This window comes from Physeter macrocephalus, chromosome 11 (genome assembly GCF_002837175.3).
Source record: "Physeter macrocephalus isolate SW-GA chromosome 11, ASM283717v5, whole genome shotgun sequence".
Taxonomy (NCBI): Eukaryota; Metazoa; Chordata; class Mammalia; order Artiodactyla; family Physeteridae; genus Physeter; species Physeter macrocephalus.
Window position 1 is genome coordinate 119,857,281 of NC_041224.1, and position 16,915 is coordinate 119,874,195.

Here is a 16,915-nt window from a genome sequence, read left to right on the forward strand (position 1 = left end):
CAAAGTTAGCAGAAGGAAAGAAATCATAAAGATCAGATCAGAAATAAATGAAAAAGAAATGAAGGAAACAATAGCAAAGATCAATAAAACTAAAAGCTGGTTCTTTGAGAAGATAAACAAAATTGATAAACCATTAGCCAGACTCATCAAGAAAAAAAGGGAGAAGACTCAAATCAATAGAATTAGAAATGAAAAAGGAGAAGTAACAACTGACACTGCAGAAATACAAAGGGTCATGAGAGATTACTACAAGAAACTATATGCCAATAAAACGGACAACCTGGAAGAAATGGACAAATTCTTAGAAAAGTACAACCTTCCGAGACTGAACCAGGAAGAAATAGAAATATAAACAGACCAAACACAAGCACTGAAATGGAGCCTGTGATTAAAAATCTTCCAACAAACAAAAGTCCACGACCAGATGGCTTCACAGGCGAATTCTATCAAACATTTAGAGGAGAGCTAACACCTATCCTTCTCAAACTCTTTCAAAATATAGCAGAGAGAGGAACATTCCCAAACTCATTCTATGAGACCACCATCACCCTGATACCAAAACCATATAAAAATGTCAAAAAGAAAGAAAACTAGAGGCCAATATCACTGATGAACACAGAGGCAAAAATCCTCAACAAAATACTACCAAACAGAATCCAACAGCACATTAAAAGGATTAAAAGGATGATCAAGTGGGGTTTATCCCAGGAATGCAAGGATTCTTCAATATATGCAAATCAATCAATATGATACACCATATCAACAAACTGAAGAACAAAAACCATATGATCATCTCAATAGATGCAGAAAAGGCTTTTGACAAAATTCAACACTCATTTATGATAAAAACTCTCCAGAAAGTAGGCATAGAGGGAACTTACCTCAACATAATAAAGGCCATATATGACAAATCCACAGCCAACATCATTCTAAATGGTGAAAAAATGCAACTATTTCTACTAAGATCAGAAACAAGACAAGGTTGTCCACTCTCACCACTATTATTCAACATAGTATTGGAAGTTTTAGCCACAGCAATCAGAGAAGAAAAAGAAATAAAAGGAATCAAAATCAGATGTAAAGGTGTCACTGGTTGCAGATGACGTGATACTATGCATAGAGAATCCTAAAGATGCTACCAGAAAACTACTAGAACTAGTCAATGAATTTGGTAAAGGAGCAGGAGACAAAATTAATGCACAGAGATCTCTTGCATTCCTATACACTAATGATGAAAAATCTGAAAGAGAAATTAAGGAAACACACCCATGTACCACTGCAACAAAATATAAAATACCTAGGAATAAACCTACCTAAGGAGACAAAAGACCTGTATGCAGAAAACTGTGATACTGATGAAAGAAATTAAAGATGATACAAATAGATGGAGAGATATACCATATTCTTGGACTGGAAGAATCAACATTGTTCAAATGACTGTACTACCCAAAGCAATCTACAGATTCAATGCAATTCCTATCAAACTACCAATGGCATTTTTCACAGAACTAGAACAAAAAAATTCACAATTTGTATAGAAACACAAAAGACCCCAAATAGCCAAAGCAATCTTAAGAAAGAAAGAGTTGGAGGAATCAGGCTCCTGGACTTCAGACTATACTACAAAGCTACAGTAATCAAGACAGTATAGTAGTGGTACAAAAACAGAAATATAGATCACTGGAACAGGATAGAAAGCCCATAGATAAACCCACGCTCATATGGTCACCTTATTTTTGATAAAGGAGGCAAGAATATACAATGGAGAAAAGACAGCTTCTTCAATAAGTGATTCTGTGAAAACTGGACAGGCTACATGTAAAAGAATGAAATTAGAACACTCCCTAACACCATACACAAAAATAAACTTAAAATGTATTAAAGACCTAAAGGTAAGGCTAGACACTATCAAACTCTTAGAGGAAAACATAGGCAGAACTCTCTATGACAAAAATCACAGCAAGATCCTTTTTGAGCGACCTCCTATAGAAATGGAAATAAAAACAAAAATAAACAAATGGGAACTAATGAAACTTAAAAGCTTTTGCACAGTAAAGGAAACTATAAACAAGATGAAAAGACAGCCCTCCGAATGGGAGAAAATATTTGCAAATGAAGCAAGTGACAAAGGACTAATCTCCAAAATGTACAAGCAGCTCATGCAGCTCAATATCAAAAAAACAAACAACCCAATCCAAAAATGGGCAGAAGACCTAAATAGACATTTCTCCAAAGAAGATATACAGATTGCCAACAAACACATGAAAGAATGCTCAACATCATTAATCATTAGAGAAATGCAAATCAAAACTACAATGAGATATCATCTCACACCAGTCAGAATGGCCATCATCAAAAAATCTACAAACAATAAATGCTGGAGAGGGTGTGGAGAAAAGGGAACCCTCTTGCACTGTTGGTGGGAATGTAAATTGATACAGCCACTATGGAGAACAGTATGGAGTTTCCTTAGGAAACTAAAAATAGAACTACCATGCGACCCAGCAATCCCACTACTGGGCATATACCCTGAGAAAACCATAATTCAAAAAGAGTCATGTATCAAAATGTTCATTGCAGCTCTATTTACAATAGCCAGGACATGGAAGCAATCTAAGTGTCCATCAGCAGATGAATCGATAAAGAAGATGTGGCACATATATACAATGGAATATTACTCAGCCATAAAAAGAAACGAAATTGAGTTATTTGTAGTGAGGTGGATAGAACTAGAGTCTGTCATACAGAGTGAATTAAATCAGAAAAAGAAAAACAAATACCGCATGCTAACACATATATACGGAATCTGAAAAAAAAAAAGGTCATGAAGAAACTAGGGGCAAGAAGGAAATAAAGACACAGAACTACTAGAGAATGGACTTGAGGATATGGGGAGGGGGAAGGGTAAGCTGGGACAAAGTGAGAGAGTGGCATGGACATATATACACTATGGAACGTAAAATAGATAGCTAGTGGGAAGCAGCCACATAGCACAGGGAGATCAGCTCCGTGCTTTGTGACCACCGAGTGGGGTGGGAGAGAGGGAGACACAAGAGGGAAGAGATATGGGAACATATGTATATGTATAACTGATTCACTTTGTTATAAAGCACAAACTAACACACCATTGTAAAGCAATTATACTCCAGAAAGATGTTAAAAAAATTTTTAAAAAGTCTAAAAAAAAAAAAAAAAAAACCAAAAACTAAAATGAGGTATCACCTCACAGCACTCAGAATGGGCATCATCAAAAAGTCTACAAACAATAAATGCTGGAGAGGGTGTGGAGAAAAGGGAACCCTTTTGCACTGTTGGTGGGAATGTAAATTGATACAGCCACTATGGAGAGCTGTAAGGAAGTTACTTAAAAAACTAAAAATACAACTCCCATACGACCCAGCAATCCCACTACTGGGCATATACCCTGAGAAAAGCATAATTCAAAAAGAGTCATGTACCACAATGTTCATTGCAGCTCTATTTACAATACCTAGGACATGGAAGCAACCTAAGTGTCCAGAGACAGATGAATGGATAAAGAATATGTGGCTCATATACACAACAGAATATTACTCAGCCATAAAACGAAATGAAATTGAGTTATTTGTAGTGATTGGATGGACCTAGTGACCGTCATATTGAGTGAAGTAAGTCAGAAAGAGAAATACAAATACCGTATGCTAACACATATATATGGAATCTAAAAGAGAAAAAAAAATGGTTCTGAAGAACCTAGGGGCAGGACAAGAATAAAGACGCAGACATAGAGAATGGACTTGAGGACATGGGGAGGGGGAAGGGTAAGCTGGGACGAAGTGAGAGAGTGGCATGGACTTATATATACTACCAAATGTAAAATAGCTAGCTAGTGGGAAGCAGCCTCATAGCACAGGGAGATCAGCTTGGTGCTTTGTGACCACCTAGAGGGGTGGGATAGGGAGGGTGGGAGGGAGATGCAAGAGGGAGGATATATGGGGATATATGTATATGTATAGCTGATTCACTTCGTTATAAAGCAGAAATTAACACACCAATGTAAGTCAATTATACTCCAATAAAGATGTTAAAAAAAGTCAGAAGAAATAAAATTGTCCCTGTTACATATGACATGGTCTTATATGTAGAAAAACCTAAAGACTCCATAACAAACCATTTAGAACTAATAAATTACTTTAGTAAAGCTGCAGGGTACAAAATCATCATATGAAAATCACTCGTGTTTTTACGCAGTAACAGTGAACTATATGAAAAGGAAATTAGGAGAAGAATCCCATTTACAATAGCACCAACAAAAATAAAAATACTTAGTAATAAACTGAACTAAGGAGGTGAAAGACTTGTATACTGAAAACTCCAAAACATTGGTGAAAAAATTTAAAAAGAGAAACAAACACAAAGATATTCCATGTTCGGGGGCTTCCCTGGTGGCGCAGTGGTTGAGAGTCCGCCTGCCGATGTGGGGGACATGGGTTCGTGCCCCGGTCCGGGAAGATCCCACATGCCACGGAGCGGGTGGGCCCGTGAGCCATGGCCACTGGGCCTGTGCGTCCGGAGCCTGTGCTCCACAACGGGAGAGGCCACAACAGTCAGAGGCCCGCGTACCGCAAAAAAAAAAAAAAAAAAAAGATACTCCATGTTCAGGTATTGGAAGACTTAGTATTGTTGAAATTTCCATACTACCCCAAATGATCTTCAGATTCAATGCAATCCTTGTAAAAATTTCAATAACATTTTTCATAGAAATTAAAAATATATATAATTCATATGGAATCACAAAAGACCACAAGTAGCCAAATTAACCCTGAGAAAGAAAATAAAGTTGGAGGCATCACACTTCCTGATTTTGAAATATATTACAAAATATATTACAAAGCTACAGTAATTAAAACAGTATGGTACTGACATAAAGCCAGACATACAGACCAATGGAACAGAATATTAAGCCCAGAAATAAATCCAAGCATATATGGTCAACCAATCTTCAACAAAGGTACCAAAAAAACACACTAGGGAAAGAACAATCTTCAACAAATGGTGCTGGGCAAACTAGGTATCCACTTCCAAAGGAATGAAAATGAACCCTTATACCATGCACAAAAACCAACTCAGAATGGATTAAAGACTTAAAACAAGACCTAAAACCGAAGAAAACATATGGGAAAAGTTTTATGTTATTGGTCTTTGCAGTGATTTCATGGATATGACACCAAAAGCACACGCAATAAAAACGAAAGTAAACATGTGGGACTATGTCAAACTAAAAAACTTCTGAACAGCAAAGGAAACAAAAGTGTAAAAAGGAAACTTATGGAGTGGGAGAAAATATTTGCAAAACATATATCTGATGAGGGGTTAATATTAAAATATATAAGGATCTCCTATAATTCAATACCAAGAAAACTAATAACCTGATTAAAAATGGGCAAAGGACTTGAATAGACATTCTCCAAAGAAGACTTACAAAATGCTCAATGTCATAATAACCTGGGAAATATAAATCAAAACCACAGAGAAATATCACTTCATATCTGTGAGGATGACTATTATTATTATTATTATTTTTTTTTTTAAACATCTTTATTGGAGTATAACTGTTTTACAATAGTGTGTTAGTTTCTCCTTTACAACAAAGTGAATCAGTTATACATATACATATGTTCCCATATCTCTTCCCTCTTGCGTCTCCCACCCTCCCTATCCCACCCCTCTCATGGTCACAAAGCACAGAGGTGATCTCCCTGTGCTATGCGGCAGCTTCCCACTAGCTATCTAATTTACATTTGGTAGTGCATATATGTCCCTGCCACTCTCTCACTTCGTCACAGCTTACCCTTCCCCCTCCCCACGTCCTCAAGTCCATGCTCTAGTAGGTCTGTGTTTTATTCCCATCCTACCACTAATCTCTTCATGACATTTTTTTTCTTAGATTACATATATATGTGTTAGCATACGGTATTTGTTTTCCTCCTTCTGACTTACTTCACTGTGTATGACAGACTCCAGATCTATCTCCATACTGTTCTCCATAGTGGCTGTATCAATTTACATTATTCCCACCAGCAGTGCAAGAGGGTTCCCTTTTCTCCACACCCTCTCCAGCATTTATTGTTTCTAGAGTTTTTGATGATGGCCAATCTGACCGGTGTGAGATGATATCTCATTGTCGTTTTGATTTGCATTTCTCTAATGATTAATGATGTTGAGCATTCTTTCATGTGTTTGTTGGCGATCTGTATATCTTCTTTGGAGAAATGTCTATTTAGTTCTTCTGCCCATTTTTGGATTGGGTTGTTTGTTTTTTTGTTATTGAGCTGCAAGAGTTGCTTATAAATTTTGGATATTAGTCCTTTGTCAGTTGCTTCGTTTGCAAATATTTTCTCCCATTCTGAGGGTTGTCTTTTGGTCTTGTTTATGGTATCCTTTGCTGTGCAAAAGCTTTTAAGTTTCATTAGGTCCCATTTGTTTTTTTTTGTTTTTATTTGCATTTCTCTAGGAGATGGGTCCAACAGGATCCTGCTGTGATTTATGCCATAGAGTGTTCTGCCTATGTTTTCCTCTAAGAGTTTGATAGTGTCTGGCCTTACATTTAGGTCTTTAACCCATTTTGAGTTTATTCTTGTGTGTGGTGTTAGGGATTGTTCTAATTTCATACTTTTACATGTAGCTGTCCAGTTTTCCCAGCACCACTTATTGAAGAGGCTGTCTTTTCTCCACTGTATATCCTTCCCTCCTTTATCAAAGATAAGGTGACCATATGTGTGTGGGTTTATCTCTGGGCTTTCTATCCTGTTCCATTGATCTATATTTCTGTTTTTGTGCCAGTACCATACTGTCTTGATTACTGTAGCCTTGTAGTATAATCTGAAGTCAGGGAGCCTGATTCCTCCAGCTCCATTTTTTTATTATTAAAAAAAACAAAAGACAAGTGTTGGCAAGGATGTGGAGAGATTGGAACCCTTGTACACTGTTGATAGGAATGCAAAATGGTGTAGGCTTTATGGGAAATAGTATAGAGGTTTCTTGAAGATTAAAAATAGAACTATTATATAATCCAGCAATCCCACTTCTTAGTAGTTCTCCAAAAGACATGAAATCAGAATCTCAAAGTGATATTAGCACTCCTATATTCATCACAGCACTATTCACAACAGCCGAGATATGGAAACAACCTAAATGTACATTGACAGATGAATGTAAGAAACTTGGTATATACATACAATGGAATACCATTCATCTTTACAAAGAAGGAAATTCTGTAATATGTAACAACATGGATGAACCTTGAGGACACATGTAAAGTGAAATAAGCCAGTCACAGAAGGATAAATACTGCATGATTCCACTTATACTGAGGTATATAAAATACTCAAATTCATAGAATCAAAGAGTGGAACAGTGGTTGAAGGTTTGGGGGAGGGGGAAATGAGTTACTAATCAACAGGCATAACATTTCAGCTAAGCAAGATGAATAAGCTCTAGATATCTGATGTACAACACTGTACCTACGGACAACAATGATGTATTGTGCAGTTAAAAATGTGTTGTGTGTAGATCTCATGTTATATGTTTTTACCACAATAAAATAAAAATTTAAAAAATTGATTGGTAAAAAAAGGTCACCCAGCCTAAGTAAAATATTTTTGATGGATCACACCTTAATTATGTAAATAGATATTAATGTTGATAAAAAATCTATTCTGTTATTAAACACTTCCAACTAACTTCCATAATTTGCTCCAACTGTCATCAATCAGGGAACTTCCTTTGTTCCTGACCCACATTCCTCATGCATATGCCTGAACTATTTTACTCCAGTTTTTTGCTCACTTGCAAGGGTAATCAACTGTCACCATTCATCATGATTTAAAAACCATTATTGCAATAATCTTCCTCGGGCTTAAAAACCACAGTTCCTTTCAAATATTTATTTTGAGTAGTAGTGTGTATTATCTCCCTATCTACAGATGAGTTTTCTTCTTGTCCCCTAAATATTTTCTAATTTTTCTCATAAAACATGGGACTTTAAACTGGAGCTGAGCAGCTTTAAGTGTTAGAGGCTATTACATGAATTGACCTTATTTTGCAATAGCAATTCAAAGTCCAACATTCATAATTTTAAAAATTATTCAATTTTCCTGCAAACATTTTAAGGATGATGTTAGCATTTTCATTCCACAAATGAGAAAACTGAGACAGAGAGACAGGTATAATTTGTCAAAGAGACATGGCTAACTAGTAAATATCAGAATTGAGAATTAACATCAGGTCTCTTACTAGAACTCTCTGGTTGTTTCTATCACATTGCAATCTTTGTGTGAGTGCAGAGCTAAAGAGATGTGTTTACCAGCCCTTCTTTGGGAAGATCAATGAATTTCCCTGACAGGACATATTGTTTATAGACTCTACAGCTTAACAAGAGACACTAATAAGTGATCCTAAAACACTGGCGGCAGTGATGTTCCACAACCTCTAAAAATTCAACAAAAGGCACCATGTCCTCAGAGGTGGAAACATATGACTTAAAGTAGTTAACAATCAACACACTACATATTTGTAACTAATTTAAGCATCTAATCCAAACATTATACAGCAGCTAAAAACTGAACCAATAATTTAAAGCGATGGCACTTAAGGAGTTAATGTGCAGAGAGGCAAAATATCTTCATCAAAAGAAGCATGTGCCTCCCTTTTTACCTTCCCTGGCATGGACTTTGATGTCTTGGTTAGTGACTGGCCAGCTGGCTGCTAGCTTGATAAACAGAGAACCTTCGCCCATCTCACAGGCCTTTGTGATTAGGGTCTGGCATCTTTAAGAAGACATTCCACACAGAGGTAAGCCAGAAGGAGGGGGTTAAGGAAGATGGGGAAAGCAGGATTTGTTAGCTAGTGAGAGGTAGGGGTGGTGAGGGAGACTGGCCAGGAAGCCTGCCGCTCCTCACAAGGTTAGGCTGAGGAAATTGCAGTGATGGGCTTCTCATTTAAGGGAGCTCAGCATGAATGTATACATTAAAGGTAGAATCTTCCTACCTCATGTCAACCCAAATCACATTTCTTTTGCTGCAATTCACTCATCCTTTAATTCCTCTTGGTACCACACCAAATCTGAGATCCTCTCTGATTTTAGCTTTGAGTCATTTTGACAGAGTTCCTAATGACCCAACTTGAAGTCAGTATATCCTGCTTCCTCAGACAACATTAAAATGAGCACACTGAGAGGACTGTTCAGGATTGTTCAATCTCTGTTCAGGATTGGCCTTGGATGATTCTACAGTGGATTTCATGTTCCTTGTCAAAAATTGCTAAAATGGGTTTGCCATTTGAAGAACTAAAATTATTGTTTAGAAATGACTAAAAGAGACTGCCATAAAATGCTTCGGATAAGAAAATTAAAGACAATATGGTGGTCGTACAAGGAGTCACAGGATTTTCAGGGTATTGCAAAGTATTTCTTTGCAGAACTCTTCTTTTCAACTCCCTCCCCTGCCCAGCGGGTAAGTAAATTGTTTGATAATTAGAATGTTATGACCATAACAAGGGTGACTAAAAAAGAATCGAACGTTTTAACAAATCAATTAATTAGTAATTAGATGATATATAAACATGTGGTCAAAACCAATTTTAATAGGATCTATCACAGTTATTTCCATAATTTTACAAATGGTCAGTTTGGGCTATTAGCACACATCAATTCTATACTTAATCCATTCCATCCCTTTTGTAGCACATCATCAATAGTTGAAGGGGTGGTCATGATGCAGTCCTTCATTTCTCAAGGCTGCAAGTAAGAGGTGATACAAGCATAAAGTTCACGATTATCCCCACGTGATGAAATTGCAGAAAACCCAGTCTAGTAATAAATGTCACTCCAAAGCCCAGAGCCTCTTAAAGGAAGGGGCTGTGCCATGTCACATTCATCTCTGTAGGTATACCGGTCCTGACACATCACAGGTGTTTAATAAGTGCTGTATCTCTCCTTTATAAAGACATAATACACAAAGAACCAAGGTCTAAGAAGCAAATTGCAAAGGAGGTAAATACACACACTGGTTAAGCACCTGGTGGCAACCGCAAGGCAAATAATGCAGCTTAGCATTGCCTTCCCCACAGCTGACCATGCTTGTCATGAAAATGATGTGATGTGTTGAAATTATAGTTGCCTCCTGGTAACTGAAAAAGGAGGCAGCTTGAGGTGAGAATGAACTGCCTTTATTTTTTTAAAAGAAGAAATTTGCGTTTTAGATATTGTTAGTTTTAGTGGAACCAAGTCAACTAGGAGTAAATTCAGCTCTCAGTGTGCACCTTTCATTTTCTCTAATCTTGGCTCTCTTTTGTTGTTTTGATCATAAACTTTGACAAAAACATTTTTTCCATTTTTATGGTATCATGCTGTCTTGTTCCCCAATGAAAATACCTGCTATTGGAGCTTAATTAAAAGTTAAATTGTTTCCACTTCACAGCTATCAGAAGAATCTATTACAGTGTTTGTTTTTTCTTCATGTGAGATAATTTGGGGAAATGCTAGCTCCTCACTCCACAGAAGGTCACTAACTAAAATGAGATGGTTTAGTTGATAAGCATTCTTTAAGGAATGTGGAGTGTTCCCAAGATCCTATCCTTGTAGGGCTCTGGGCTCTGGAATGAAATCAAAGTCTTGTTAAAAGCTCAGCATCTAAATGTAGCCATTCAGAAAATAGGCATGAAAATTCCTTTCCCTTTCTAAGATATCTGTTCTTTAAAGGGTTGTGAAATATAAAATAATTTTAAAGGTCTTACCCACTTAGCTCAAATTATAAAATATATACAATGTCAAAATGGGCTAGGATTTAAGCATAACAGTTATCACTTGATTATTTCATATATGTATATATATATATATATATATACACACACCCCTCTCTATATCTATTATTTGTAAGTATCTCTCTACAAATAAATAAATAAATATAGATAGATAGGTAGATAATACCTTCTGAGAGTCACTTACATCACTGAGTGTTATCAGACAAAATGCAGGAAAGTGTTAATATATTTTCTTGGGAACCCAGTAGGATTTTTCTGTTTTTGTGTACTCTATTCCTTGCCTTAATAAAGGCAATGACCCCAAGGAAAACTAACAAACCAGGATCCCAGAACAAAATCCTAAATGTTGAGAAGTCAGGACAAGGACACACTGAGATGCTTTGATGTGGGGGTCGGCAGATGATCAAGAAGAAGTCTTTGAACCATGTTTATTTCATGAGATTCCACCTCTGGACTTCTATAAATGAAACTTTCCCATGCCCGTTTAGTTCCACTTATGTGATACATTTGTTGGACATGCCCCTCAGTTAAATCATTTAAGGGGAATCAACTGCCTTAAACATGCCTAAAACATTCTGGCTCAGCTACCCGCTGTGGCCTCCACTGCCTCCTGTGCCCCCTCCCCCCCTGCCCCGTTCACCATACACCAGCTACCCTCGTTCTTTATCTTCTCCGAGGTTCCCGAAGCCTCCTTCTGCTTCTGTGTGCACTCACACATCCTGTTCTCTCTGGTGTCTGCTCATCCTCTTCATCTTGGCCTGGCTAAGCCTCATCCTTGAGCTCCAGCCTAAACATCTTTTTTAAAGGAAAGCCTTTCCTATATCCCCACCATGCCCTGCTGTGGGTCTAATTAGGGTCTTTGGTTAAAACTTCCCACAGCTTCACAGTTTTCTTTCATGGCACTTATCACAATTGCCAGGATTCAGTTCCCTGTGTAATGACTTGTTTATTGTCTGTCTCCAAGACTAGACTGTAAACCCCATTAAGGCAGGAGCAGTGCTGACACTTAGCGAGATGGTGCCCGACCTATGATAGATGTGCCATGAACACTTCTGGAATGAATAAATAGAAGGCACCCACTAAGAATCTAAAGCCACTTGCACCTCATTTCCATCCACTTGGGTGGTACCTGACTGGAAACTTTTGGCTTGAAGTTTATTTAAGAAAGTGCCTGAACCCCTGTCTCTTCCCTCAGCCCTCCCCCATGCCCTCCTCTCCTGAAACACACACACACACTCCAGGGAGTCTGTGAAAACTGCCAGTGAAAGATACCACTTTTTACCGCAGCATCTTGTCACATGTCCTGGAATTTTATAGATAATATATACTTGTTGTTTTACTCCAGTGGTTACCAGAAAGGAGACTTGTTCTTAATGAAACTTTAATGCTCTTGCCCTTCCCATTACCGGATGATTGGTAAGACTAATGATCAAGTAAGAGAGAATCAGAAAAATAAATGGTCATAAATTAAATCCTACTATGATCTAATTCTACTGAGATTCTTCTTTTCAAAATATAAACAGCTCTGTCTAAGTTCTCCACTGGAACCCAAAGGTGCATTTTTCATTCAGCCCAGTGCACACCTTAGGGAAGGACAGAGCTCTAAATCATGAAACTAACATATTTCCACATTTCTTCTGATAAACTGAAGTGCATCTGGCACCACCCTCAGACTTTCTACAGAATTTACAAAACAAAGATAATATTAAAAATCAAAAGTAAAAGAAAAACATTTGCGTTTCTAAAAGGCAATCTTTTATGGATATTACCTTAGGAGAAAATAAAATGTTTGACTTAATACCGTCTGTAGTAAAATGACCACAGGGACAGGTCTAAATGGTTTATTAAGTAAGAAGGATTGAACCTATGAAAAATTGTTCTTTCCTAGAATATTTCTAACCCACACATGTGATTTATATCATGGCAGAATTCAACACAAAAGGTCTATTGTTTTTGGCAAAATAACCTGCAAACATGCTTAATTAGGATGCAAAGTGAAAGCACAGTTTAATACTGTTGACAGCCATGAACTTTAGACATAAATTTCTACTATTATTATTTTACTTATGGAAATATAGGAAAAGCAGTAAATATGGAACTGGAAGACAAAGTTATAAAAGAGATGTAACATTTAAATCTTACCATTCTCATTTGTGTGTCAACATCACAAATAAAATGCTCTCAACACCCTACCTTGGAATGGAAATGAAAGAAATCGGTTTTGCAATCATAGCTTACCTTCATCGATATTTGGAAAAGATGTCAGCATTTAAGTTAATCAGTATCTATTTCTAGAAGGCTTTACTTTAAGAAGTGATGGCCTCTTTCTGGGGAGAAGGTTATCCCTTCTTTATACTGACATTCCATTCCATTTACTGCAAGATGAAAATGAATGCCACCATTAAATGAATTCCATGGTCAGTTAATATTCAAAGCAAACTTTTCTATTGTAACCACTTATTCACCATTCTATAGGAATATTTAGATTCTAAAAATAAGTCTACAAGAATATAACACAGCACCATTTTCAAACTGGTAATGCCCAGCTCTTCCAGGGTCATGTCTCATAATTATTTGTTTCTATGGATCAGAGACTAAGGATGTGAAAAGGGAAGACCAGGTTCCAGGTCTGAATGAGGCAAAAGCAGAATCTGGTTACACTGTCTGGATATTGTAGCCAGTTCACTTATTTAAATTTTAGTAATCATTTATGACAATTTATGTGTGACCAAAGACAAGGTAAGATGTAGAGTTAAAGCATTACATGGTATAGCAGAAAGAGTTCTGGCCTCTGGTTCTTTCCTTCCCCCTGCTGTATACCTTCAGATAAATTATGTCAGTAACTTTCAGCTCTGGGCCTTTACTTCCTGTTTTTCTTTCCTATCTGAAAATGACAATTATTGTGACAAGGATCAGGCAAAATCATGAAGTCTACAAAAATGGTTTTGTTTTGTTTTTTTTTTTTTTTTCGGTATGCGGGCCTCTCACTGCTGTGGCCTCTCCCGTCACCGAGCGCAGGCTCTGGACGCGCAGGCTCAGCAGCCATGGCTCACGGGCCCAGCCGCTCCGCGGCATGTGGGATCCCCCCGTACCGGGGCACGAACCCGCGTCCCCTGCACCGGCAGGTGGACTCCCAACCACTGCGACACCAGGGAAGCCCCAAAAATGGTTTTAATAGTACAAAATGGCACAGAAGGTCAGGATATTTCTGTGAAGCTTGAAAAATGTATCTACCAGAGATCACCAATCTGAAGAGTTAAAGTTTAAAACTTCAGGGTGGGTATCTGACCTGAGTTATCTGAACTTACTGTTTCAAGTTCTTGTTTTACCTCTGTAGACATAGTCTTAGAGTTGAGTAAAGTGTTAAAAAGTTAACTAGGTATTCTATTTCATAAGATTCTATTAAAATTTTCACGGATTTATTTCCTATTATAAAATTAATACATGCTTCTTGTAGAAGCTTCCAACAGCTCAGAATGCTGTAAAGAAAAAGTACTTTCCCTCCACTGCTCCCTGCTTTTTCCTGCTCTCCCCACCGCTCCACACAAACACACATGCATAGGACTCTCCATTTCCACTCCTCAGACATGATCATTATGGACAGTTTCTTGTAAAATTAAATACTTTGAAAATGGAAAACATTGGTAGACAATTTATCAATTTTAAAAATGTTAAAGAAAAATCTAGAATTATCCCATGCCAGTCAGAGTTGGCGAAATCTCAAATTCGCTTGGGACAACAGAATGACCAATTGCTGGGTGAGGGAATTGAAACAATAACCCTGTAAACAAACTGTCTGGAGTGTATGGCTAGAGCCAGCCTAGAGCAAAGATGGAAAAAAGCCTTCAAGGAACACCACCTCCTCCTCGTGGTTAACAACTTGATGACGTTCTTCAACATGTTTTAATGATTATCATATCTTCCTCTTCACAAAGGACTGATTTATTATGGTTTAAATTTAAAGAATACTGGTTTCCCAGTTTTGAATCAGGCTTAGATTACAGAACACATAAGATCAATGACTTTGTTCTAGGCAAAAAACCCCTGAAAGCAAAACCCACAACTAACCCCACAGCGTTCATTTAAGTGCAGAAGGAACAGTCCTGGGGAAAAGTTCTTCACACAGTTCTAGACGCTAACTGCTTCCACCACCCTCGTGCCATCTCTACTCCTCCTCCATACCTGTCATCAGCACCTCCACACTTAACACTTCCACGGCACCTTAAATGCACAAACAACTTCACGTATTATTTATCTTAATCCTCAAAACCATTTTGTCAGGTAGAAAGGACAATCTTAGCTTTTCAATTTACAGATTAAAAAAACTGAAGCTCAGAGCAGTAAAGTGATTGGCCCATGATCATTACCCAGTAAAAGTATGTTCTCCCGGGTATACTACTGCTGTCTAGATGTCTATCTCCATTTCAGAGCTCTCCTCTCAAGATCCCACATGCAATCACTGATTCAACATCTGCACTTCAGAGTCCAAATGTGGTTAAACTCAGTTTTCCAGGCTCAGTCCATAATATTCTCCCCCAAACTTGTTCATTCTCAACGAATGGCACCATTATCCTTTCAGTTGTTCAAGCCCCAAACCTAGGCACCATCCCTCCCCACTACCCCTTTTATCAACATGCACGTAGACTTGATCACCACATCCTACAGATTTTGCCTTCTAAACATTTCTCAAATCTGTCCACTTCCCCTTGTCTTCACCATGAACACTGTAGTCCAAGACCCCAGCATTGCACATAACAATCATTTCCATGTTACACTCTGTCTTTTGCACACCACCCCGATTCCACCCATTCTCCACGCTGCAGCCAGAGTGATCAGGTAATTCTTCGGCTTAAAATCTTTTGTTGGCTTCCCAGTGTTCTTCAGATAAACAGAAGAATCCTTAGTGTGGCCTATAAGGGCCAATATAATCTGACACTTGCGTAAGCTGGCAAGATAAGTGAGCTCTTTCCATAATTTCAGAATACTATGATGTCTTTTAAGTAATAAATAAATATTTAAGCTTCTGGTTTTTTCATAATGCATAACATTTAAAACTTAAGTGTATTGATTAATTGTAGAATGAAGTTTGCATTCAGGGATTTTTTTAAACATTAGTAACACGATCATATATAAATCTTATTGATCTTTCTGAAATTCTTCTTTGAATATAACCAAGTTCATATTATTGTAATAACATATGCACTAAAATACATGCACAAATATATATAATAAAATATATATTATTTATATAATATTTGTAAATTATATCATTCATTTCACTGTGTGTAATTTCTATCTGCTGCAAGCCTTTGGATAGCTGGAGAAATAGAGGCATGGACATTTCTCCCACGTTGTATGAATCACTCATCTCAGAGTTTAAAAAACATCAGCTTCATGGGTGTGTGACTTGTGCAGTTGCCCAGAGCCTGCACTTAGAGGAGCCCCATGCTTGGTTTATTGCTCTACAGTTGCTGTCTTGAAATTCTTAATTTTTGAACATTTTCATTTCGCCCAAGGCTCCAAAGATTATTAATCTGTTCCTGCTAAAAACATTTTTTTAATGTATGTAGAGTTGAACTCTCTCATGTCATCCATGACCAAAGTGTTTATTGTACTCTACTTCTGTATTTCAAGAACTCAGCAGGAGAAGAGCTCTGAGGACCACCAGAGTCAGAATCGTCAGTCAGTGGGGGGATCTATATATTCTGTGGCCATTCATAGATTTCAGACCAACAAAACATGAGGTTATACTCAAAAAGTGAGGTTTCTAAATAGAGTGAAACCTGGTTAACAATTTTGGCGAGTGAGGCAGTGTCAACAGGTGGTTAATGGGGAACATGCCTTGGATTTAGCTGTTACTTGAGATAGGTACTGGCCTAGATTACAGGGGATAGCTGGAAAAAGGCAACTGTAACCAACATTACCTTATAGAATCAGGTGATAGCCATATTAGAAATATTTTTATTCTTTATAAAAAGTTCTTCAATACTTTTGTACTAAGCAAAATGAAGAACTGAACCCCTGTGGGAAACTGCCTGCATGTGAAAAATGTTTCCCCAGCTGGTGCTTTCAGAATTGCAATTTTGATTGCAGGCAAGCAGTATGACGGTGGGAG

The 16,915-nt window shown here is 37.5% G+C and overlaps 1 protein-coding gene across 4 annotated transcripts in view; it reads right to left on the reverse strand.

The window, feature by feature from the left end:
• Positions 1-16,915, reverse strand: part of SLC25A21 (solute carrier family 25 member 21) — a 510,053-nt gene that overhangs the window by 27,202 nt on the left and 465,936 nt on the right. The gene's annotated exons all lie outside the window — the stretch shown is intronic.